The following is a 24,408-nucleotide window of genomic DNA, read 5'->3' as shown; positions in this document are numbered from 1 at the left end:
AATTGCAGTGGGTCGATGTTTTCTGGGAGACTGGAGTTAATGCGTGCCATGACCAGCCTCTCAAAGCACTTCATGATGGTGGATACCAGGCGGTAGTCATTAGGACACATTGCCTTATTTTTCTTAGGTACCGGATGATAATGGTCTTCTTAAAGCAGGTAGGAACCTCAGATTGAAGCAGGGAGAGGTTAAAAATGTCTGCAAATAACCCTGCCAGCTGATCTGCACAGGATCTGAAGACATGGCCGAGGGACACAACTTTGTCAGCATGGATCAGTTGGGCCGAAGGGCCTGTTTCCATGCTGTATAACTCTACAAATGAGTCGAATTTATTGTCATGTGCACAAGTACGGTGAGGTACAGGTACAATGAAAAACTTGGTTGCAGCAGCATCACAAGCACGTAGGTACAGACAACACACAGAACATAAATTATACATAAATCACACCAGGCAATGAAGAAAATAAGTGCACAAAACAAGACATTAGTGCAAAGTTCAAGTGATACTTTATTGTTATTCACTCATATGCTATAAAAACACACGGAGGAATGAAATGTCACTTCCCCCAGACTCACACAACAGAGGACATACATGGAACAGAGGACATACAACAAACGCAGACAAAAAATTTGTGCAACTACAAATAGTGCAAAAAACAGGATATACAGAATACAAAATTAGTGCAGGGTTAGTGCAAAACCCCAATTGGACAAAGAAAATACAGAACTCAGTGTGTTGCACTAAATGTATAAACATGTTCAGCAGCAGCCAAAGTTCTTATACACCGTTGTGCAAACCAGGGCTTTTGACGTGGCATTTGTCTGAAACTGCCTCCAGGGTATTCAGGAGCCTGACAGCCTGGGGGAAAGAACTGTTGTACAGTCTAGTAGTTCCGGCCCGGATGCTCCGGTACCGCTTGCCAGACGGCAGTGGGACAAAAAGGAACCACAATCAGACACGAGTCCACGGCAGTGCAAGAGGTGGTCCGTAGTGTCCCGTTGCTGAGGTAGGGTTAGGGGTGTGCAGGTTGGTTCAAGAGCCTGATGGTTGTAGGAAAGTAGCTGTTCCTGAACCTGGTGGTGTGGGACTTCAGGCTTCTGTACCTCCTGCCCGACGGGAGTTGAGAGAAGATGGCACGGCCCGGATGGTGGGGATCTTTGATGATAGATGTTGCCTTCTTTTTGAAAGCATCTACAGGAACTGCCCGGTTTGCTCGGTGCCCAAGTCAAATCTCTAACTTCTGAACGTGAGGATTCTCGAATCCAGAGCACCACAGCTTCCAGCACAAGGTGGCGGTGTTTCAGATTTCGGAGCAAGGGATCCCCATTAAAACACTAAAGTTTTTATTTAAAGATGTTGAAAGTATTAATGTTCCATGGATATCAAAGAATCAAGCCAATGGGGTGGGCTTGCATTGATCTGAACATATCCTCTCCCAAGCCAGCACAAACGTAGCCAAAGATGATATCATCTCTAATTTATGTTTAGGTTTAAGGGGGGTGTATGTTTCCCGGAGCATTTAAAGGGAACACTGTCCGAAAGACCCACAGTGCAGATTAGTGAACTGACTGCAGGTTGGGTTGTGTATGCGTATGTGTGTGTGTTTACAAACATCTCTCGCTGCCTTTAAGGGCGTCCTCGGGAGAGGCTGAAACCAGACGCAGTGGGCTGGAAATAAGAGGTCGTTCCACCGGGAGAATTAATCAGTAACTCGCCGAGGGAGGGCACTGAGCAGCGTCTAGCTGCAGTTCAGAGAGAGCAGGGGCTCACTTCAGGAGCTGAGAACCAATCGACCCCAATTTGTACAGGTCAGTCGGTGTGGATACTGCGGGATGGGTTGGATTTTTAAGTCTTAATTTCATCTTGGTCAACAAACTTTTAAAATGTGGAATTAAAATAACATTTAAGATTTTCTGTGTTCTGTACAGAATTTTGTGTACAGATTTTCAGCCGTGTAATAAACAACCAGTATGTGTGTGTGTTGATTCGGATGGTCTTTAAACTTTCCGCTTAGGCACAGCGGTTTTGTACTTCAATGTTAATCGTTGCTCAGCACGGGTTATTATGGAAACTGTCATTAAAAGCATAACACTTATGAACCTCTAGTGCGGAACGTAGGAGTTCAAATGGTGGTAACACCGCCAGTGGAAATCTTTAAAGACAGCAGTTCAGGTGTGTAAGTGTTTGGTGTGTCCTGGGATGAGGTGCTGGTGAGTGGGAGATGGTCTTTGGCTGGGTTTGCCCTGCTGTTGGTGTAGTGTGTTGATGAATTGTCACGGGAAATTGCGCTGGTCTGTCGTACTGGAACAAACGCTGAAAATTCTCAGGAGAAAGTTGTTGTTCCGGATCAATAGCCCTTTCTGGTCATTGGTCGTTTTATTCCTCTCCTATGGGCACTCACTGACCTACCAGTGTTATCAATGCTTTCTGTTTTTATTTCAGATTTCCACCATCTGTAGTATTTTGACTGTGTGTCACATTAGTGTACTGTGTACAGCACAGGAACAGGCCCTTCGGCCCACAATGTCTGTGCCGACCACCATGCCAAATTAAACGAATCCCTTCAGCCTGCACATGATCCGTATCCCTCCATTCTCTGCACATTCATGTGCCTGTCTAAAAGCCCCTTGAATGCCTCTGTCGTATCTGCTTCCACCACCACCCCTGGCCTCCCACTCGCTCCAGGCACCCACCGCTCTCTGTGTGAAAATAAAACTTGCCCTGCACATCTCCTTTTAGACATTCCCCCTCTCACCTTAAAGCTGTCTCCTTTAATATTCACCATTTCTAGAGCAACAAACAATCTGCTGGACGAACTCAGCGGGTCGAGCAGCATCTGTGGGAGGAAAGGAATTGTCGACGGTTTGGGTCAAGACCCCGAAATGCCAACAATTCCCTTCCTCCCACAGATGCTGCTCGACCCTCGTCTAGTCGAGTTTATCGTCGTGTAGAACCTGCTGAGTTCCTCCAGCAGATTGTTTGTTGCTCCAGATTCTGGCATCTGCCGTCTCTTGTGGAGAAAGACTGTCTACCCTATCCATGCCCCTTGTAGTTTCATAAACTTCTGTCGGGTTGTTGGCTTTGCTTATCTGCGTATCTACCGTGAGGGCTTTGTTTATCTGTTTTATTCCTCTGGTATTATAAACTGGAAACACTCAGCAGGTCGGGCAGCAACTGTGGGAAGAGAAACTGTTAACATTTCAGGTCCAATAATGTATGCCAACGCACCATGTTACTATACCTTATTAGAACATTTATTGGCATGACATTGCACATTTATCACATTGAATAATGATGATTCACATTGGTGTGTCATATCATTTGCTGTTCTGACCTGATTTGTTAGCATTTGTTTTAAGGTGTGTTCTGTCAACATGTCTTGTCAGGGTTTAGTGCATGCTATTAGTACTAGATCACTGTAAATTATTTATTCTAAATCCACCCATCCAGAGCTCTGCATTGACGCCTGAGTAGCAAAACTATGCCTCATTGGTGAGGAACAACATAGCTGCAGTGCTGATCTCAATTCACAATCTGTGTTATCTAATATCAGAGGGTGTGGAGATGGGCCTTTGGTTTCCTGGGCTAGGGAGGAGCGAAACTCCAGCTTTACTTGTTAGTATTTGGAGGCAGGAAGTCGTAGGTTCAATTCTCTCACCAGATTCAGAATCAGGTTTATTATCACTGTTGTGAAATGTGTTGTTTTGTGGCAGCAGTACAGTGCAAGACATAAAAATTGCTATGAGTTACTAATAAATAAATAGTGCAAAAGGGGAATAACAAGGTAGTGTTCATGGACCGTTCAGAAGTCTGATGGCGGAGGAGAAGAAGCTGTTCCTGAATCGTTGAGTGTGGGTCTTCAGGCTCCTGTACCTCCTCCCCGATGGTAGTAACGAGAAGAGGGCCCAGGTGGTGAGGGTCCTTAATGATGGATGCCGCCTTCTTGAGGCATCGCTTCTTGAAGATGTCCTCCATGGTGGGGAGGGCTGTGCCTGTGATGGAGCTGGCTGAGTCTACAACCCTCTGCAGCCTCTTAATTGTACAGGGTATACATCGATTGTCCATTTCCCTCTACCAATGCTTCCTGACCCACTGAGTTCCTCTGGCAGATTGTTTCTTCTTCCATTTTCAAGCACCTGCAGTCTCTTGTGTCTCCATATACATTGCAGAAACAAGCAATTTGGCCCAACCAGTCGATAAATAGCATTTTATGGTCCACTTGAGTTTCCTCCTCCAAATCTATCATTGTGACTGCCTGTTCCCTTCTCGCACCCTTGTCGAGTCCTCCCCTAAATACATCAATACTTCTCACCTCAACTCTGCTGGAGAAAGTTTCACATTCTCGTTGCTCTTTGGGTGAAGCAGTTTCTTTGGGATTCCTTGGGGACCATCTTTACATTGATGGCCTTTGGATTTGTTCTTCTCTGTGACAGGAAACATTCTCTCAAAACCATCCTCGCTATCATTATTAAAAACCTCCACGTTAGGTTACCTGACAGCCCTTCCTCCAGAGAAAGTAAATGCATTTTCTGCTGTAAACATCAAAGTTGGTGCAACAGTGCAGCATCAAGGGATCGTTTGTATTGGTTTATTATTGTCACGTGTACCGAGGTACAGTGAAAAACTTTGTTTTGCATGCCATCCATACAGATCATTTCATCACATCAGTGCATTGAGGTAGCACAAGGGAAAACAATAACAGAATAAAGTGTTACAGTTACAGAGAAAGTGCAGTGCAGGCAGACAATAAGGTGCAAGGTCATAACTGGGTAGGTTGTGAGGTCAAGAGACCATCTTATCGTTCTAGGGGACCATTCAAGAGTCTTGTAACAGCGGGATAGAAGCTGTCCTTGAGCCTGGTGGGACGTGCTTTCAGGCTTTTGTATCTTCTACCAGATAGGAGGGGGGAGGAGAGAGAATGTCCAGGGTGGGTGGGGTCTTGGATTATGTTGTCTGCTTTACCGAGGCAGCGAGAAATGTAGACAGAGTCCATGGAGGGGAGGCTGGTTTCTGTGATGTGCTGAGCTGTGACCGCAACTTTCTGCAGTGGAATATGGAAATAAAGTGCATTGGGACATCCTAGTTGTAGATGCAAAAGTCTTTCTTTACTTACTCCTTCGGCCTTTGCAACTGTGGGAACACTTGTACGTGAAGTGAAGCCAGGGTTGGGCTTGTTTTCAATGATGGAGTAGATATTCAGCAGTTACGTTTTGCCCTGAGACAAATAATGTCTGTTTGGGCGGGGCAGGGGAAGGCGGCCAGAGTGAAACCTCTGGTGAGACAGGAGGAAAGTAGGCGTAAACAGCGGGCACACTGTGCACGTACAGGTGCTGGCACTTTTGTAGCAACACACACAAAGTGCTGGAGGAACTCAGCAGGTCAGGCAGCATCTATGGAGGGAAATAAACAGTCGACGTTTCGGGCCGAGACCCTTCATCAGGACTGGAAAGGAAGAGGGCAGAAGCCAGAATCAGAAGAGGGGGAGGAGCACATGCAAGCCCTCCCCCCTCCCCCTACCTTTTTATTCTGGCTTCTGCCCTCTTCTTTTCCAGTCCTGGTGAAGGGTCTCGACCTGACATGTCAACTGTTTATTTCCCTCCACAGATGCTGCCTGACCTGCTGAGTTCCTCCAGCATTTTGTGTGTGTGTTGCTCCAGATTCCAGCATCTGCAGAATCTTTTGTGTCACTATTGGAGGTTACCTTTTGTACTTGGTGACTTCTGTGCAAGGTTTGATCTAGTCATTAGGCGTTTACATCAAGAAAGGAAGTTACTTGTGTCAGGTTTCGGGAGATGGAAGTTCTTGATTGAAGTAGATAGAGGAGTTAACTGAATGCAGGGTCTCGACCTGAAATGTTGACCACCCCTTTGCCTCCACAAATGCAGCCTGGTGTTGGTATTGGTTTATTATTAGAAAGAGAAGATATCTTTATTAGTCAAATGTACATCGAAACACACAGTGAAATGCATCTTTTGCGTAGAGTGTTCTGGGGGCAGCCCGCAAGTGTCACCACGCCTCCAGTGCCAACATAACTTGTCCACAACTTCCTAACCCATACGTCTTTGGAATGTGGGAGGAAACCGGAGCACCCGGAGGAAACCCATGCAGACACGGGGAGAACGTACAAACTCCTTACAGACAGCGGCTGGAATTGAACCCGTGTCGCTGGCGCTGTAATAGCATTACGCTAACCACTACACTACCGTGCCTGCCTCATGTACTGAGATACAGTGAAAAGTGTATTGTGTTCAGTTCTGGTCGCCTCATTATAGGAAGGATGTGGAAGCTTTAGAGAGGGTGCAGAGGAGATTTACCAGGATGTTGCCTGGATTGGAGAGCATGTCTTCTGAGGATAGGTTGAGCGAGCTAGGGTTTTTCTCTTTGGAGAGGAGGATGAGAGGTGACTTGATAGAGGTGTACAAGATGATAAAGAGGCATAGATCGAGTGGACAGTCAGAGACTTTTTCCCAGGGCGACAATGACTAACACGAGGGGACATAATTTTAAGGTGATTGGAGGAAGGTATAAGGGGGATGTCAGGGGTAAGTTTTTTTTTTACACAGGGTGGTGGGTGCGTGGAACGCACTGCTGGCAGAGGTTGTGGGGGCAGATACATTAGGGACATTTAAGAGACTCTTAAATAGACACATGAATGATAGAGAAATAGAGGGCTATGTGGGAGGGAAGGGTTAGATAGATCTTAGAGCAGGATAAAATGTCAGCACAACATTGTGGGCCGAAGGGCCTGTACTGTGCTGTAGCATTCCAAGTTCTATATTTTTGTTTTACCTGCTAGCCAGGCAGATCGTTCCATACATAAGTACATTGAGGGGTGAAAAGAAAACAAAATGCAGAACATAGTGTTGCAGCTACAGAGAAAGTGCAGTGCAGGTAAACGAATAAGGTGCAAGGGCCATGACGAGGTGGATTGGGAGATCAAGAGTCCGTCCTTAGCGTTTGAGAGGTCTGTTCGAGAGTCTGATAACAGCGGGACAGAAGCTGTCCTTGGGTCTGGTGGTACAGTTCATGCTCTCAGACTTTTCTATCTTCTGCCCGATGGGAGAAGAGAGAATGTCTGGGGTGGGAGGGGTCCATGATTATGTTGGCTGCTTCCACGAAGCAGCGGAAAGTGTAGACAGAGTCCGTGGAGCAGAGGCTGGTGTGCGTGACGGACTGGGTTGCGTTCACAACTCTCTGCAATTTCTGACCTGCTGTGTTCCTCTAGCAGCTGCTTTTCTGCTTCAGTTTCCAGCATCTGTGCTGCCTCTCATCTCCAGCAGCACATGTTGCAAACCGTAAATTTGATGAGGTTTATTTTGCTGCACAAATGGCGTGTTGGAGCAAGGCATTTGGGCTCACTCCAGTATTAAATGGGATCTAAATTCTCTGGAGAAGACGGCCTCTCACTGGAGCCACTTTGGATCTTGGCATTTCAATTATGCTGTCGGGTGTGGCCTTGGGCTTTGAGTTTACACGAACTCCAAACTTGAGGAGCGTCAGCGTATCCTGAGGGGAGCAAAAGCTTGGTTCACTGATGGTTTAATCTGGGACAACAATCCTCATTGTGTAAATAATTATTTTAGTTTTAACATGTCCATTGAGCTGCTCGGTTTCTTAAAGCAAGAATACTAACCTCTTTGTGCATTTGAACAGTCCTGTTTTCTAGGTCTTGAAGTCCTGCTCCATTGATATTTTAATTTTTTTGTGCCATACAGATCTGTTTTTTTACAAATTTCTGCTTTGCTGTCATTTATGCTTTCACAGTTTATTAATTAGTAGATGTTTTGCTCTCTAATCAGTTGTCAAATGCAGTCTGATTGGATCTGGGTTTATCATTACAAAATAATGTATCTCAGCGGTGTAGACGAAACCTCTGTGGCAATAGGTGGTCTGGTGTCAAATAATGAACACACAAAAATTTCAGGCATGAAGTACACCCACTTCTAGAAACTGTAATTGGAACTTGAGTCTAACCTGATGTGTTATTATGGGACTGGTGTGCATTCAGAGAATTCTGTCTGCAGAAGATTAAAATATAGAAAGCAAAAAGGATCTCTGTAGACCCAAGAGACTGCAGACGCTGGAATCTGGAGCAAAAATCAAACTGCGGGAGGAACTCAGCGGGTCAGGCAGCATCTGTGGAGGGAAATGCACTGTCAACATTTTGGGTCAAGACCCTACATCTGGACTGAAAGATAGAGGGGAGATGACCAGTGGTAAAGAGGCGCCCCACCCCTTCCCCTCACTTCTTTGTACAGACCATCTCCTCTCTTTCAGTCCAGATGAAGGGTCTCGACCTGAAATGTCAACCGTCCATTTCCCCCCCACAGATGCTGCCTGACCCGCTGAGTTCCTCCAGCGTTTTGTGTGTTGCTCCAGATTTCCAGCATACGCAGTCTCTTGTGTCTCCATCTACAGAAACAGGCAATTTGGCCTAACCAGTTGACGTAGCACTTTATCGTCCACTTGAGTTTCCTTATCCAAATCTTATCATTGTGACTGCCTGGTCCCTTCTGACACCCTTGTCTAGTCTCCCCTTAAGTACATCAATACTATTCATCTCTCCCTTCTTGGCTATTGGCCATTTCCTCTCTATCTTTCGGTCCAGATGAATGGTCTCGACGCGAAACATCGACCTCCATTTCCCTGCATAGATGCTGCCTGACCTGCTGAGTTCTTCCACTGGTTTGTTTTTTGCTCAAGGAATCTTTTATATGCATTATAAGAACCGTGCCGACAAGTAATCATAATTGTATAATATGAACCAGAAACTTGGACCAGGACTGCAAGTCCAGAGATGAGCTCAAATCTGAACCAGGACTTGGACCAGGACTGCAAGTCCAGAGATGAGCTCAAATCTGAACCAGGACTTGGACCAGGACTGCAAGTCCAGAGATGAGCTCAAATCTGAACCAGGACTTGGACCAGGACTGCAAGTCCAGAGATGAGCTCAAATCTGAACCAGGACTTGGACCAGGACTGCAAGTCCAGAGATGAGCTCAAATCTGAACCAGGACTTGGACCAGGACTGCAAGTCCAGAGATGAGCTCAAATCTGAACCAGGACTTGGACCAGGACTGCAAGTCCAGAGATGAGCTCAAATCTGAATTGGGGCAGTAGGAAAGTTTATACCCAATTAATTGTAATCTAGAATGGATACACGAAACTACTGATTGTTGTAAAAAAGAAACCCATCTGGCTCACCTGTATGGAGGGAAATTGCTATAATTGTCTGGTTTGGCCAGCATGTGACTCCAGGCACAATAAAGGACGGAGAGTAAATGCTGGCTTTGCCAGCTACACTCTCCTCTTGTAGTATAAATGAATAACAGCAACATCATGTGTCTGTATCACTGAGTGATTGGCTTGGTGGTGACTGGAGAGAAAGAAGGTGGGCAGGAAAAGTGGGAGAGAGTTCCAGGAACCAGAGGCTCAGTGGCTGGAGCAGGAATGGTGGACCAGACTCGTGTTGGAATAACAAAACATGTGAACAGAGAGATTGGGAGCTACAGGAAATCAGAGAGAGAGGGAACAGGACCAGAGAGAACACTTAAGAACAGGAACGGGCCATGTAACACTTCAAGCCTGCTCTGCCATTCAGTAAAATCCCATGTCTCATCCATGTTCCCACCAATTCTCTGTATCCTCTAAATACATTCAATGACTGAATCTCCACAGTTCTTTAGGGGAAAGAATCCCAAAGATCCACAACCCTCCTGTATAAAGAGATCTCTCCTCCCCTCAGTGCTAAATGGCCTAGTTCTCATCTGGAGGCTCTGCCCTCTCCAAGAAGAAAGCACCTTTTGCCCTCCGCCCTGTCAACACCTCAGTGAGTACGAGAACATTGTAGTAAACAGAAACGTTTGGAGCTTGGAGAATGTGCGTCTAGTGTAGGTGAGGATGCAAATGGTGACCTTCTGCTTGACCTGTCTATGAATGCTTAGCACCAATCAAAGAGAATAGACATGTCCCATCCACTACCACAACGCCATCCAAAACCCTTAAGCTTTAACAATTGTGAAGTGTGGAAAATCAGATGGAATTTGCATGCATTCCAAAACTGAAGTTTGCCCTCCTAATTGGGGAGAGGATTCTTGAACCATCGTCCATCAGTGACACCCGAAACTGAGGTTTTGACCAAGGCTGTGATAGAAGTCTTGCAGCAGACCCTGACTTGAATCTTCCACGATGCTGATGGGCAACTCTGAACCACGATGGCAAAACCGTGGGAACACATGGATAGTCAATTCAAAAAGTAACATTCAAAGCTCTCCTCTGTGTGACTCTGTTCAGCCAGAAGAGACCCTGGACCATAGAATAATTCAATACTCAATCTACAAGCATGAAGAAGGCATCAACTATTATACATTCTGCTCCACCAAATATAATTACCTGGTACGACCTCTTCAATGATTTTCAATTTATTCATTCATAGGATGTGGATGTCATTGAGAAGGTGAGTACTTATTGTCCATCCCTAATTATCCCCTGAACAACTCTGGAGGGCAGCCACATGGCTGTGGGCTTAGAGTGATATATAAACTGGAGTAGGTAAAGGCGGCAGATTTTCTTTCCTAAAGGGTCTAGTGAACCAGGTCGGTTTGTCCGATTAATCCAGTGGTTTTATGGCCATTGTTACTGATACGGCTTTAGCTTCAGATTTGAAGTTCCCCAGCTGCCATGGTAGAATTTGAATTCTTGTCTCTGGAGAGAGAATCCAGTAACTTGCCCTCAGTGTCACTGTACCCACCATTCAGGATTTGAATTGGTCAGATGATTTCACCAATCACTTGTCTTCAGGGTGAATTCAGTGATTTTTTTTTTACGTGTCTCTTAAACAAGGATTTCCTCTACAGGAACACAAGGAAATAGGAACAGGAGAAGGCCACTCGGCCCCTCAAGCCTGCCCTGCCATTCAATATGATCACAGTTGATCCAGTTCCCCATGGCCCTCAATGCCTCGATCTTTTAAATATTTGTCTATCTCCACCTTATGTATATCTAATGATCTGGCCTCAGAGGCAGTGAATTCTGGAGACCAAATTCTCTGAGGAGAAATTTCTGCACCGCTCAGTTTGAAACGGGAGGCCCATTAGTTTGTCGCCGTGTCCCCTTGTTCTTGACTCTCCCACCAGTGGAAACATCTCAACGTCCACCCTGTCAAGCTCCCTTCGGATCTCGTACGTTTGAATAAGATCACCCCACATTCTGCTAACCTCTATGGAATGCAGACAGAAACTGTCTAGACTCTCCTGACAGGACAAACCTCTCATCCAAGTAATTAGCCTGGTGAATCTCCTCTGGAATGCCCCCAATGCCACTATATCCTTCTGTAGGTAAGGGGGCCAGTACTGCGGTGTTCTAGGTGTGGCCTCCCCAGCAACCTGTACAACTGTAACACAACCTCGCTATTCTTAAGCTGCAATCCCTTTGCAATAAAGGTGCAAATATCATTTACTGTCTTTACTTACTGACCTGCCTGCTAACCTTTTGTGATTCGTGTGCTAGAACACCAAAATCCCTCCAACCTTCACTCATTTGCTTGTCCCCCTCTACTTAGATAATAATCCACCTTTCGATTCCTCTGACCTGAGTGTGTGACCTCACACTTCCCTGCAGTAAACATCATTTGCCAGGTTTTCACCCAATCTATCCATATCCCATTACAGAATCGCAATGTCCTTGTCACAACATGCCCTTCCACCTATTTTTTGCATCATCGGCAAACTTGTTAACATAGAACACTGCAGCACAGTACAGGCCCTTTGGCGCACAATGTTGTGCTTTTTATCCTGCTGTAAGATCTATCTAACCCTTCCCTCCCAAATGTTAACCCTTCCCTCCCATTTCTCTATCATTCTCTAAGAGTCTGTTAAATGTCCCTAATGTATCTGCCCCCACAACCCCTGCCTGTGGTGTGTTACATGCACCCACCATTCTCTGTGTATAAACTTACCCCTGACATCCCCCTTATACCTTCCTCCGATCACCCTAAAATTATGTCCCCTCGTGTTAGCCATTTTTGCCCTGGGAAAAAGCCTCTGACTGTCCACTCGATCTATGCCTCTTATCATCATGTACACCTCTATCAAGTCACCTCTCATCCTCCTCCTCTCCAAAGAGAAAAGCCCAAGCTCACTCAACCTATCCTCATAAGACATGCTCTCCAATCCAGGCAGCATCCTGGTAAATCTCCTCTGCACCCTCTCTAAAGCTTCCACATCCTTCCTATATTGAGGCGACCAGAACTGAACACAATACTCCAAGTGTGGTCTAACCAGACTTCTACAGAGCTGCAACATCACCTCGTGGCTCTTGAACTCAATACCCCGACTAATGAAGGCCAGCACACCATACGCCTTCTTTAACAACTCTATCGACCTGCGCGGCAACTTGAGGGATCTATGGACGTGGACCCCAAGATCCCTCTGTTCCTCCACACTGCAAAGAGTCCTGCCATTAATCTTGTATTCTGCCTTCAAATGCGATCTTCCAAAGTGTATCACTTCCCACTTTCCCGGGTTAATCTTGCATTTTGTTCCCTCCAACTACAAGTTCAAGTTTATTGTTGTCATAAGCATGCATAGGGTGTAGATGCCATGGCAATTAGCTTTTTGCCATAGCAGCACAGTACATTAATCCTCCAGATCATTGATGTAAATAGTTGCGGCTCATTAGTGAATTTGCAAATGTGTTGCTTGGATTTTCAGGGATGTCGGAAAGCTATTCCTTTTGGATTACAACACACACAAAATGCTGGAGGAACTCAGCAGGTCAGGCAGCATCTATGGAGGGAAATAAACAGTCAACATTTCAGGTCGAGACCCTGAAAACCTTGGTCATGTAGCGGTTGCTACCGCGGAATAAAACAAGACTCTACTCGGAGGGTTGCCAAACAGAACTGGTTTATTTTCCCGCCTTGTGCGGGCCCTTTAAGGGAGAAAAACTCCCGCCCAAAAAAAACCGGCAATGACGTAAGTCCTACGTCATCAGGACTTTCCCGCGCGCGGGTTCTCCCCGTCGCTCGGAAAGACGAGGCCCGCCGCCATCTTGGGCCTCGTCGCTCCGACGCCGCGCGACCCGACTGCCGAGCCGGTTCGCCCGACTAGACGGTGAGTCGCTACAGTCAGATCTTTTTCCTGTTTCCAGTGTTACCAAACTGGTGACCTAGGAAATGCTCTTGCCAATTAGAAGGGCAAAATTCAACAAGGAGAAATGTTTAACTGATCAAATGTTGTATAAAAGATTAACTTCTTTGCAACAGGAAGTCACATAATACTATTTTCAAGCAACAAAGGGGAATCTGATTAGGATCTACAAATTGTATACTTGCTGCCAAGTCCATAGTCTTTCTTGTTGAAGGTTTAGTCTAAAAGCACTTGCGCTTGGAACTCGTAAAGTGAGCAAACTCCTAAATATTACTGAGGGAAGAAGGGAGGGAGGCTGGTTGATTCATTTTAATTTGGGGAAGGAAAGTCAGATTTGCATTTCTATAGCATCTTTCACAGTGTAGAGATCCACACAGATCTGAATTTCAAACCAGCCAATCTGAACCCAACCCAAAAATGGTACGTTGGCCTTTGTTACAAGAGGATTTGGATACAGGTGTCGTACTACTGTTGTTAAATTGGTTTATTATTGTCACATGTACTGAGGTACAGTGGAAAAGCTTTGTTTTGCATGCCATCCATACAGATCATTTCATCACATCAGTACATCGAGGTAGTACAAGGGAAAACAATAACAGTAAGCAGAATACAGTGTTACAGTTACAGAGAAAGTGCAGTGCAGGCAGACAATAAGGTGCAAGGCCATAACAAGGTAGATTATCAGGTCAAGTGTCCATCTTATTGTACTAGGGGACCGTTCAACAGTCTTAAAACAGTGGGATAGAAGCTGTCCTTGAGCCTGGTGGTACGTGCTTTCAGGCTTTGTATCTTCTGCTTGATGGGAGGGGGGAGAAGAGAGAATGTTTGGGGTGGTGGGGTCTTTATGTTGGCTGCTTTACCAATGCAGCAAGAAGTGTAGGCAGGGTAGTAAGGGCCTTGGTGAGAGTGTGTTTGGGGTAAGGTACAGGACAGGAACACTCCCTTTGGCCCACAATGTCTGTGCCAACCATGATGCCAATCTGAACTATTCCCACCTGCCTGCACATGGGCTATAGCCCTCTATACCCTGCCTGTTCACTTGTCTGTCTAAATGCCTATTGTATAGACCTCCGCCATTACCCCTGGGCAGTGCATTCCAGGCACCCACCACTCTGTATGTATGTAAAAAAAAACAACTTCCCTCTCTCACCTTGAAGCTGGAGAAGGAAGGAAGTGAATACTAAAGTGAATAAAATTCGTCACCTCGGGAACCTACGTTCTCTATGAACAAGTTTTTGTCTTTGTACTTCCTTGTACAGTTTGGTGTCAGATTGTGTGTTTACATTTGTGTGGAGTGCTCGGGATGTTCTGCTGTGCCATAGATTTGGTGCTTGGAATGACAGAATCAGATTTATTATTACTGACCAATATGGCGTGAAATCTGTTCTTCTGCGAACATAGACCAGTACAGGAACAGGCCCTTCGGCCCACAATGTCTGTGCCGAACACGATGCCAAATTAAACTAAATCCCTTCTGTCTGTACATGATCCATTCCCCGCTTATGTCTAAAATCCTCTTAAACGCCACTTACCATATCTGCTTTCATTACTCATCCTGGCAGCCTGTTCCAGACACCCAACACCACACTGTGTGTTTTTAAAAAAAACTTACCCTGCACATCTCCTTTAAACTTTCCCCCTCTCACATTAAATGCATGTACTCTAGTATTAGACATTGCTGAACGAGGAGAGATTGACTGAACTAGGCCTCTATTTCCTAGGGTTTGGAATAATCTCATTGAAGCTTACAAAGTTCTTACAGGGCTCAACAGGGTGGATGCAGAGAGGGTGATCCCTCTGCTGAAGAGTTAGAACCTGGGGTCAAAGTCTCAAAATAGGTAGGTCATTGAAGATGACAAATTTCTTCACCCAGGGTGATGAAAGGCTGTGGATGCAATTCATTCAATACAGAGATTAATAGCTTAAGGGAATCAAGGATGTGGGGACAGTGCAGGCCGCACCAGTTGATAGGGTGGTAAAGGTGTATGGCATGCTTACATTTTTAGTTGAGGCATTGAGTGCAAGAGTCAGGAAGTTATGTTGCAGCTTCATAAAACTCTGGTTAGGCTGCATCTGGAGTATTGCATTCAATTCTGGTCACCTCATTATAGAAGGGATGTGGAGGCTTTGGAGAGGGTGCAGAGGAGTTTTACTATGACGCTGCCTGGATTAGAGGGCATGTGCTATAATGAGAGGATGGATAAACTTGGGTTGTTTTCTCTGGAGCAGCAGAGACCGAGGGGAGACCTGATAGAAGTTTATAAGGTTATGAGAGGCGCAGATAGAGTAGACAGCTGGCATCTTTTTCCCAGGGTAGAAATATCTAACACTTGAGGGCATACATTTAAGATGAGAGGGGGAAAGTTCAAAGGAGATGTACAAGGCAAGTTTTTTTTACATAGGGAGTGGTGGGTGCCTGGAATGTGCTGCCAGGGGTGGTGGTGCAGGCAGATACAATAGAAGCATTTAAGAGGCTCTTAAACAGGCACATGAATGTGCTGAGAATGGAGGGAATTGTATAGGCAGAAGGGATTAGTTTCATTGGGTTTAATTAATTCGGCACAACATTGTGGGCCAAAGGGCCTGTTCTTATGTTCTAATATGGAGCTCACAGAGCAGACCCACCATGATCTTGAAATGCAGAGCAGGTGATCTGTACGATCAGTATGCAAGACAAGTTTTTCACTGTACCTTGGTACAAGTGACAATCATAAACCAATACCATGTAGACTACTAGTGCCACGTCCTCCTTAAGTTCAGCCTGAACCTGAGGACTTGTACTGTCGTTTTCACAAGATCACAAGACAAGGGAGCAGAAGTAGGCCATTCGGCCCATCGAGTCTGCTCCAAGGAAAAGGGGGGAGAAAAAATAAATGAGAAATTTTGGGGAGGGGGGCAAAAATAAAACACACTATTCTAACCCCAATTTCCAGCCTTATCCCCATATCCCTTGATACCCCTACTATTTAGATATCTATCTATCTATCTCTTCCTTAAACGCCTCCAATGATCTGGCTTCCACTGCTGTACGTGGCAAGGAATTCTACAAATTCACCACCCTCTGGCTAAAGAAATTTCTCCTCATCTCTGTTTTAAACCTGTATCCTCTAATTCTAAGATTGTGCCCTCTGGTCCTGGACTCGTCCACCAAGGGAAACAGCCTAGCCACATCTACTCTGTCCAGTCCTTTCAACATTTTAAATGTCTCTATGAGGTCCCCTCTCATTCTTCTGTACTCCAGTGAGTACAGTCCAAGAGCCGACAAACGTTCATCATATGTAAGCCCTTTCATTCCGGGAATCATCCTCGTAAATCTCCTCTGAACCTTTTAGATACCCGACCTGAGGAGCTGTTGGGTAGGGCAATTCCAAATTTAAGAGCGGCCAATCAGAGTGTGTAAGAGCACCCTCCTCGTTCTTCTCTCTGGTATCATCCAGTACGACAAAGTCCGATGCCTCGTTAAAACTGGGTGGGTGGATTCAGTCGCTGAAGTATAGATCATCTCACTGTAGTTTTGTGAGCTCAATAAGTTTGCATTCCTAGGTATGATTCGGGAGAAACGGAAGATTAAAATCTGAAATGCATCGTAGGTGGTAATCTGAAATAAAACCTGAGGGCTGGGAATACTCAGCAGGTTGGGCAGCATTTGTGGTGATATCGGTTGCTATGAAATTGAAATAATGCTGCTGCTGCTTGTTGTGCAGTCCTTCAGCATCAATGATGACTTGGTTCCACTCCCGTCCTGTGGGTTGTAAGGTGGCTGGTGAGGCCAATGTGCAAACCACAGTCCCTCCCATAGGTGGGGCAGGAGGTGGCAGTGCTTGTTGGACTAGCTGGGTGGGTAGTTTTGGAGACAGTCCGCTCCTTTTTTGGTTTATTCTTGCCTTCTGTAGACTCCTGAGGTTCTCAATACCACCCCAAATGCATCTTCTCCACTTTGAACGGGGTTAGAGATTCCAAGGAGTCAGTAGGGTTGTTGAATTTCTTCAAGGAAACTTTTGAGCACATCCTTGAATCTTTATTCCTTGTCTACATGGTAATCCCACAACAGCTTTGGAGAGGGTGCAGGAGAGGTTTACCAGGATGCTGCCTGGATTTGAGGTTGGATGAGTGTTGTGTGAAACCGTTCTTTACTGTCTTAAGGATCAAGGACTCTGAACACGAGCTTTGTAGACCAAAACTAGTTTAATCAAAAAGGCAAACGCGGGACAGAATGGATGGGAACAGACACACACTCACTTACACGCAGGATACCACGAACACGAGAGGGGATCGCAACTAGTTTAGCATACACACGCATACACACACACACACACACACACACACACACACACACACACACACAGTAACAACGTACAACTTCAAGATATAACACTTCAATGCCCGTCCCACACTATCATTGGCCCTTAACACTCCCTGATTCTGAGTGAAACGCTCCCTGACCATGTGGTGATGCACTTTTACCAATGATCTCCGCAGTGTTGTTTCACTACTCCTGGGGTCATCCAAAGAGGAAGGGCTAGTGGATGCAGCCGTTTTTATGGTGCTAGGAGGCTGGGTGGAGCCTCACTGTTGTGATTTAAACGAGCCAATGGTCTGGGAGTCAAAGACTAATGTTCCTGCCACAGCCAATGGTCAGGCAGGTTCAGAGACAAAGGGTCCTGGTCAGGCAAGTTCAGAGTGGTCAGGCAAGTTCAGAGGCAAAAGGTACTCTCACACCTGAGGGGTGGGTGGAGCCGCACCTTGATTGACAGTAGTATCACTTCCGATCAGAGGAGCAATGCTGTCCTCCGGTCAGTGGGGGTCATTGGTGTGACAGCCATGTGGATTTCTCACAACATTGAGCTATGTTGTTTTCTCTGGAGCATTGGAGGCTGAGGGGAGACCTGACTGAAGTTTATAAAATTATGAGAGGCATAGATAGAGTAGACAGTCAGTCTTTTCCCCAGGGTAGAAATTTCAAATATTAGAGAGCATAGCTTTAAGGTGAAATGGAGAAAGTTTTTAAAGGTGATGTGTGGGGTAGGTGTTTTTACACAGAGAATGGTGGTGCCTGGAACAGGTTGCCAGGGCTGGTAGTGGAAGCAGATACGATAGTGGTGTTTAAGGGGCTTTTAGAAAGGCACATGAATGTGCATGCAATGAGGGATATGGATCACGTGCAGGCAAAAGGGAATTAGTTCAATTTGGAGTCGTCTTCAGCGCAGACATCGTGGGTCGAAGGGCCTGTTCTGTGCTCTATGTAGAGCTCGGAATGGAATTCCTGTTTCGGGAATCGCATGTCAGGCATAAGAGGATGTGACCTACTGAGAGTAGCTGGTACAAGAAACAGAACACAGGCCTTCGTGTGACTGAGAGTAACTGGTACCAGCTGGGAGAGTACACTGATGCTCGTTTGCTTACCCTTCCAGTGGGTTTAGAAGATTTTGTGTCGATTGCAGTGTAATAGTGAACCCACACCACCCTCAACACACTGAGCTGAAAGACTGCACATATTTCATTTTAAGAAATTTACATAAAAAGGAATCAAATGCCACAGCATTTAAAATATCAAATCGGATCAGATTTCAAGTGCAGACATGCATATTAATATTGCACAGTTTTTGACAGTGCTTTTGCAGACTGGATGTCAGTTGCGGTTCAGACATTGTTGTCTCCGAGCCTGAAGTGATGGGCTCAAAACCCCACCCAGATACTTTGAGCACACAATTTCAGGTTGATGCTCCAGAGCGTTAGAGGGAGGGGTCAAGTCAAATTTATTGTCAAGCGCACAAGAAAAGTGAGGTACAGGGACAATGAAAAACTTGCTTGCAGCAGCATCACAGGCGTGTAGGTTCAGACAACACAGAATGTATTATGCATCAATTATACAACACTGTGAAGAAAAAACATTGTAGGTGCTGATTTGCAGGTGAGAATTTTAAACTAAGGCACCATTTCCAAGAAGAAAAACATTGTTATCTCTGTTGCCCTGACCAGAATTTAAACCTTTTTTAATCAACATTAAAAATGAGGTATTGAGTACAAGAGTCAAGAAGTTACGATGCATCTCTATAGAACTCTGGTTAGGCCACATTTAGAGTATTGCGTGCAATTCTGGTCACCTCACTATAGGAAGGATGTCGAGGCTTTAGAGAGGGTGCAGAGGAGGTTTACTAGGATGCTGCCTGGATTAGAGGGCATGTGCTATCAGGAGAGGCTGGACAAACTTGGGTTCTTTTCTCTGGAGCGGCAGAGGCTGAGGGTGACCTGTTGGAAGTGTATAAAATTATGAGGGGGCATAGACGGGGTGGAGAAGCAATATCTTTTTCCCATTTTTGAGCGATCCAATACCAGAGGGCGTGCATTTAAGGTGAGAGGGGGTAGGCTCAGAAGAGACGTGAGGGGTAAGTTTTTTTACTGAGGGAGTGGTGGATGCCCGGAATGCGTTGCCTGATAGGATGGTGGAGGCAAATTCACTGGGGGCTTTTAAGAGGGGCTTGGATGGGCACATGAATGAGAGGAAAATGGAGGGATATGGGTACTCTGTAGGTTGGAGGGATTAGCTATGTCGGCACAACACTGTGGGCTGAAGGGCCTGTTCTGTGCTGTACTGTTCTATGTAACATTAATAAAATATGTAACCTGGTCACTATCATACTGCTTTTCATGGGAGTTCGCTGTGCTAAAATTAGCTACCACGCTTTCTACAGTGACTGTTCTTCAAAATTATTTCATTGGCTGTGAACTGTGTTGGGACATCCTGAAGATGTTTAAAAAGGCTGTTCAAGAGCAAACTTTTATTTTAAAAAGAGTAAAAGTTGATGGTGCGCTATTGAAGTGAGATTAGGATGTGGTCTTTCACGCAATTATTTTTCATGCAAAAATTCAAGTCTAATTCATTGTCATGTGTACAAGTACACATATGCACAGGTGCATACACGCACAGCAGCATCACAGGCACATAGCATTAGAGACGCAACATTCATGAGAAAAACATAAATTGTACAAGAAAGAACACAATTAGAACAAATTCAACTGCAATACACCCTGATAACATAAACCTTGAGTTTATGACACTGGAAAGTTAATGAACAATTGGAAGGAACATCATTTGATACTACTAATCACAGAAAGAAATTATAAACTGATAACTAATGTAAATAAATCAAGCTGTTTAGAAAACTGATTGAACCTAAATGTTCTGAAAATACTGGGTCAATAATGGGTCCAATTTCTTTGTGATTAAGTCAAGTTGAATCATTCCCAGCAGAAGTGGAAGTAAGAATGTTAACTTGCATTCTAATATTCAAAGGGTTGAGACAAATCGCAGGAGTTAAAGAACAACGTGTAGAAATATGGTGGGATTTTACAGCATGGATATAGGCCCTTCGGCCCAACCAGTCCATGCCAACCATGGTGCCCACCCAGCTGGTCCAAATTCCCTGTGTTCGGCCCATATCCCTCCAAGCCCCGCCCCTCCATGTACCTATCCAAGTGCTTCTTAAATGATACTGTTGTACCTGCCTCACCCACTTCCTCTGGCAGCTCGTTCCATATGCTCGCCACTCTCTGCGTGGAAAAAGTTGCCCCTCAAGTCCCTTTTAAATCTTTCCCCTCTCACCCGAAATCTATGCCCCCTAGTTTTGGACTCCCCTACCTTGGGGAAAATCCACCTTGTCTATGCCTCTCATAATTTTAAACACTTCTATAAGGTCGCACCTCATCCTTCAAGGAATAAAGACCTAGCCTGCCCAACCTCTCCCTATAACTCAGGCCCTCTCGTCCTGGCAACATCCTCGTAAATCTTCTCTGCACTCTTTCCAGTTTAACCACGTCTTTCTTATAACAGGGTGACCAAAACTGTACACAGTGCTCCAAGTGTGACCTCAGCAACGACTTGTACCACTGCGACGTAATGTCCCAGCTCCTGTACTCAGTGCCCTGACTGAGGAAGGCCAGCATGCTAAACACTTTTTTTTAACCACCCTGTCTACCTGTGGCGCTGCCTTCAACAAACTATGCACTTGTAGTCTTCACATTTCAAATGGACAGACTGGAAAAAGTGCACATACCCGCAACACACGGGCATCTTGGAACAGCCCTGGATCTGCAGTGATCTCAATGAGATGTAAAAACTTCCTACTTGCTCTGATGTGGTAGAGGCAGGGATAATACTTCCCCTGGCTGGCATGTCTAGAACCAGGGGGCACAGGCTCAAGGTAAAGTGCTGACCATTCAGGAGAGAAGGTGACAAACCTTTGGAGTTCTGCAACGAATAGGGCCGTGAAGAGTTGTCCACTGAGTATATTCAAGACAGAGATAAATTATTATGTGGTTATTGCAGGAAAGTGTAGCTGAATTAGAACCAGGTTTATTATCTGGATTGCTGTGTGCAACATTGGAATCCTTATTTAAAGAAGAATGTTAATGCTTTGGAAACAGTTCAGAGAAATTTTGTTGGACTAATACCTCAAATGGGTGATCTAACCCAAGTTAAGTAATTTCTTTGCAATTTTTAGACATGATAAAAAGATGCTAATGGCTTCAATGTTTAGGCAGTGCAGTGATTAAAGCTGTAAATTTACAGACTTTTTGCAAATTCAAATGGCTCCAGACATTAAATAAGAATCTCTCCCCCTAGCCCCATTCTGCAGTGAGGTTTGAAGACTATTAACCAGTTTGCTCTTGTTGTCCAATATAAAAAGTAAACTAAAACTTCTCTTCAAAGCCAGAAATACCAGTTTGTGGAGGTTGGTGTGTAGCCATGTGGTTTATCAGGGAGGTGAAGGCAGTTTGTTTGTCTCTGTCACAGGAGTCTTAACTCTTCATTGATTGAAGTGGATTTAGCCTAGTTGTCTAGTTTACCTAAAGATGTCTATGCAGGATGTGCTTAAGGGTGTGTTTACAATGCTGCTGAATGACTGTTCAAAATGGCACAATGCAGTGGAAGAGACAAAATTAAACCTAAAATAAATCAGTGCCTTATATTTGCTGGCTCTCCTTATTGTGAGCCAACTTCAGAATCAGAATCGTAAGTGACGTGAAATTTGAACACACAAGGGAGCTGGAGGAACTCTGGGGATGGGGTTCAGGCAGCGTCTATTGGAGGGCAATGTGGACAGTTGACGTTTTGGGTCAAGACCCTTCATCTGGACTGGAAAGGGGGGGAGATAGCTGGTTATGGCAGGCATGGTAGCGTAACGCTATTACAGCGCCAGCGACCCGGGTTCAATTGCGGCCGCTGTCTGTAAGGAGTTTGTACGTTCTCCCCGTGTCTGCATGGGTTTCCTCCGGGTGCTCCGGTTTCCTCCCACATTCCAAAGATGTACAGGCTAGGAGGTTGTGGGCGTGCTATGTTGGCGCCGGAAGCGTGGCGACACTTGCGGGCTGCCCCCAGAACACTCTACACAAAAAGATGCATTTCACTGTGTTTCGATGTACGTGTGACTAATAAAGAGATCTTAAAGGGGCGGAGCAATAGCTGGCAGGTGATAGGTGGATCCAGGTGAGGGGGGGATGATAGGGAGGGGGGAAGAGTCTGAATGATGTAAGAAGCTGGGTTGTGATAGGTGGAAGTGACTAAGGGCTGAAGAAGATGGAATCTGATAGGAGAGGACAGTGGACTATGGAAGAACCATGGACAGTAGACAGTGGACCTCCTCTCCTTGGACTCTGTCTTTACCTCTCGTTGTCTTGGTGAAGCAGCCAGCATAATGAAAGACCCCACCCACCCGGGGCATTCTCTCTTCTCCCCTCTTCTATCGGGTAGAAGATACAGGAGCCTGAGGGCACGTACCACCAGACTTAAAGACAGCTTCTACCCCACTGTGATCAGACTATTGAACGGTTCCCTTATACGATGAGGTGGTCTCTGACCTCACGATCTACCTTGTTGTGACCTTGCACCTTATTGCACTGCACTTTCTCTGTAGCTGTGACACTTTACTCTGTACTGTTATTGTTGTTACCTGTACTACATCAATGCACTCTGTACTAACTCAATGTAACTGCACTGTGTAATGAATTGACCTGTACGATCAGTTTGCAAGACAAGTTTTTCACTGGACCTCGGTACAAGTGACGATAATAAACTAATACCAAAAGGGAGGGAGGTGGGGAGGGGACCCAGTGGGAGGGGTGTGTGGGTGATGGGCAGATCGAGATGGTGGGGGAGGAGAAAGAGAAGGGGTGGTGGGGGCCGGTGGGCTCAGGAAATAGGAGTAAAGGGACAGAGGGGAGCGGCTACTGGAAGTTCGAGAAATCGATGCTCATGCCATCAGGTTGGAGACTACCAAGGTGGAATATGAGGTGCTGTTCCTCTAATCTGCGTCAGGCCTCAACACGGCAGTGGAGGAGGCCGTGGACAGACATGTTGGTGGGGGAGGAGGAATTAAAATGGCTGGCCACGTGAAATTTGTTGTCTTGTAGCAGCAGTACAGTGCAAAGACATAAAATAAGTTACAAAAATAAATAAATAGTGCAAAAAAGGAGTAGTGAGGTAGTGTTCATGGAGTGTGATTCATGGCACATCACAAGAAAAGCAGCCTTTGGTTTGTCAATATGTTGAGATCTCTTGAGACATGTTTACAGTTCTTGGGGTTCAAGTGATCTTTGAGGAATCCAAGCAGATTGATCACAGGTAATTTAAAGCTGGCTGAAAGCAGTTGAAAGTCAAGTATGCAACAGGTTTTCACTGTTGCATACTTCAATGCTACAGGCGCTAATCTTTAGTTGTCATCTTCTGAGTCGGTTAGTTTTTTCGCTCTTGAGATGTGATATTGTGGCAATTCCTGTGTCTCCTTTTACATGCCAGATTTGTATTCCTCCTGCCATTTGCAGGCGTCAGTGAGTCTGCCATCGGATACAGGCGCACTGATGGCAGATTTCCTTCCCTGAAGGACTGGAGTGAACCAGATGGGTTTTTATGACAACCCAACAGTTCCATAATCATCCTGGGTTTTTTAAAAATTTTAATTACCTGAAATTAAGTTTCCCAGTTGAGCTTGTAGGGTTGCCAACAGTCCTGTATTTTATAGGAATTTGCATGTCTGAACAGAGACTTGTTACAGGAAGCTGCTTTCCCAAAAGAGGTTGGGGGTAGGGTAAAACCAGCACAAACCCTAAGAGTATTCCGTAGTTGAAACATGCACTTTAGGGGAAATTTAAAAGTCCTACTTTACGTGGAGACCAGGAACAACCTGCAGCAGGAACCGTCCACATCTGTGGCTGCAGGTGTGGAGAAAGGTTGAGGATCCAGGTGTAAACATCACCAATAGC

At 45.4% G+C, this 24,408-nt stretch overlaps 1 protein-coding gene across 1 annotated transcript in view; it reads left to right on the top strand.

The window, feature by feature from the left end:
- Window positions 1-1,561: 1,561 nt before the first annotated feature.
- LOC127580613 (proline and serine-rich protein 2) overlaps window positions 1,562-24,408 on the top strand; it is a 56,947-nt gene continuing 34,100 nt past the window's right edge. Inside the window, exon 1 of the mRNA XM_052034239.1 lies at window positions 1,562-1,809. The gene's annotated coding sequence lies outside the window, so the exon portion shown is untranslated. The remainder of the gene's footprint in view (window positions 1,810-24,408) is intronic.

Source organism: Pristis pectinata, chromosome 19 (assembly GCF_009764475.1).
Source record: "Pristis pectinata isolate sPriPec2 chromosome 19, sPriPec2.1.pri, whole genome shotgun sequence".
In the NCBI taxonomy this organism is placed as follows: domain Eukaryota; kingdom Metazoa; phylum Chordata; class Chondrichthyes; order Rhinopristiformes; family Pristidae; genus Pristis; species Pristis pectinata.
The sequence above is the reverse complement of the archived record's forward strand: the minus strand, read 5'-3'. Positions and strand labels throughout refer to the sequence as shown.